The sequence below is a fragment of the Callionymus lyra genome, chromosome 10, assembly GCF_982586985.1.
Source record: "Callionymus lyra chromosome 10, fCalLyr1.hap1.1, whole genome shotgun sequence".
Classification (NCBI taxonomy): Eukaryota; Metazoa; Chordata; class Actinopteri; order Syngnathiformes; family Callionymidae; genus Callionymus; species Callionymus lyra.
The window spans coordinates 520001-522500 of NC_141827.1; the positions used below are offsets into that span (position 1 = coordinate 520001).

The following is a 2500-nucleotide window of genomic DNA, read 5'->3' on the forward strand; positions in this document are numbered from 1 at the left end:
AGTCTAGACAAATATATATATTTAGAAGAAAAGTGAACTCAATCAATCGCTTCACTGTCTAGACGACGTCTTTAAATATTCACTTCATGGAGGAAACTATCGTAAAGGTTCACGATGGTGTCAGTGATCGTGATTTTTTCATTATTCACAAACAAATCGATTCCCCAGTGAAGAGAAAACGGTTTTTAATCTCATAAAGTTTCACGGAGGATACAGAACATGTTTTAATGAAGACTACATTCAATTATACGTTAACTAGATGAAAGTAATTATTCATTTGAACGGTTTCATGACATATTTTAACTTTTACTTTTATACTGATACCCTTTTTTTCACCATGTTCAATTTTTTAATTTTTTTAAATTTTAACATCCTCCATAAAACAAAATGTAATTTAAAAGTTCATGGATATAGTTTATTTCCACCATTCAATAATTATAGTTAATTAACTATTCACAGGCAAGTTCTTCTTTACCATTAAAAATGCATATTTATATGGACTATTTAAAAAATAAATTCTTGTTACAAATGTGGTTAAAAAAATATGGCTATGGTTGAAATCAATAAATCATTCAAAAATATAATCAATATGGAATCAAAAAATAACATTTTTGAGCTGCATCCTTGTTATGAAGTCATAATCCACGTGAGATTAAATAAATGTTCAAAGGTTCTGAAGCATCTTTTGATGAATCTGCCGTGTTATGATGCTTTATAATATATTTTAATTTGCTGTTGGATTATGTCAGATATGTCCCCAGAATTTAGTCATGAATAAATGCATGCATTCGATTATTGACTCATAATAACTATGAGTGAATTTGTTTTACAATATCATCTGAATATAGATGTTGAGACACTGGCCTGGACCTCAGGCTCAACAGGTGAGGTGCAGGTGTCGTACAGAGGGATCAGCTTCAGTCTCAGATGTAAAGTGTGGTCAGTCTTCTCTCTCCGGCTCAGATCAGAGTCAAACCTTCTCCTCTGAGCCACTGATCTGGACTCATCGTCCACATTCTGCTGGTAGAACAGATCCTCGATGCACCACCCACGACTCTCTGCTCTCAGTGATTCCAAAGCCCATGTTAGGATCCAGTTAACACGAGCTCTTTTGAAGACGGTCTGTAAGTCGGGCCCGGTGAGATCAGACGTCGCCTGTGTTGACGTTTCAAGTCGAGCGTCTCCTCCTGTGGCCTCGACGTGTCCTGCCGTGACTTGGCAGCGTTTGATTCGTCCGAGAGCGGCTCATTAATCTCACTGTCCCACTTCCCTCCATAATCTTCCCACGACCAATTTCCTCTTATCGGTCACACTGACTTTCTTTTGTTTGTTTGGAAGGCTCTCTCCAGGCGGTCGGCCAGAGGCTGCAGACGGTCCTGAGCCGACCGCGGCGTCTTCCTTCATCCGTCATGAAGCCAGAGGGCGCTTTATCATCCCAGGTTCAGGTCTGGTCTGCCAGGACCGGCTCGTTGGTTTGAGAGATTGTGCCGAGAGTATCGATGGGAGAGCGAAGGCTTTAAAGTGAGAGATTACACCACGTTTGATAACCAAGTCACTTCTTCCAACAATTGAGTTTCCACCTTCCAGCCTCGTCGCTCCCTCGCACAGAAGTGTGTTCGGGAAACATCACGTCAGATTCATCTTTTCCATCACAGCACCAGCTGTCATTGAAGGCATCGCGAGCTGTCAGTAGGCGTCCCAGGACGATCAATGATTTCCTATTAAAGTCCCGCGGCTCAGAATGCAACATGAAAACATGCCTCAGTGACTCGCGAGCGCAGCAGAGGGAAACTCCACGTCCGTCTGTCTCGCTGTCAAAGAAATATTTGACAAACATATTTGCAGGATATTTAAGATTCTCGCTGGATTCACTTCATCAAATATCTTTTGGTGTCACCGCTTGTATTTGGAGGAAATATTGATGTTTGTGTTACATATGCAACGTAACGTTGTTAAAGAAAAACGTATGTTTTCCACTCAAACTCGTGCGAACCTTTGAGAATCTCTTTCCAAGCAGCTCGACGCGTTGCTGTGAACGAACCTTTAATACTTGTTTAATTCAAGCTGTTTATGTGACGTTTATATTGAGTCACCACAGGTTTTATAGCTTTAATCTTGTTCTTTCAGTCTGTAGCATTTATTTTCTATTCAGACAATTCTTATCCCATTTCCTGTGCTTTTCTGTTGTATTATCCGTCTTGTTACACGTTAATAACCCTAAACACTTAATGAGAAAGGTAAGATAAGGTCTTTATTAATCCCACAGTGGGGAGAGAACATAATTACAGCATTAAAAATAAAAGTTGTATACACAATAAAAATGAAAGACATAAAATGCCAATATATTATAAAAACGTATACATTGCATTTTGTTTTTATGACATATGACCTCATAGGGCTGAACTTTATTGATCATCAGGAGGTCTGCCTTTTACTAAATTGTTTTTTCCAATTAGACACAGCAATACAGCAATTATTCATAAAAATAAAATAAGAACAC

General features: G+C 38.9%; 1 protein-coding gene across 2 annotated transcripts in view; it reads left to right on the plus strand.

Annotated features, from left to right (window-relative positions):
• cntn3b (contactin 3b) overlaps positions 1 to 2500 on the plus strand; it is a 65105-nt gene that overhangs the window by 33032 nt on the left and 29573 nt on the right. The gene's annotated exons all lie outside the window — the stretch shown is intronic.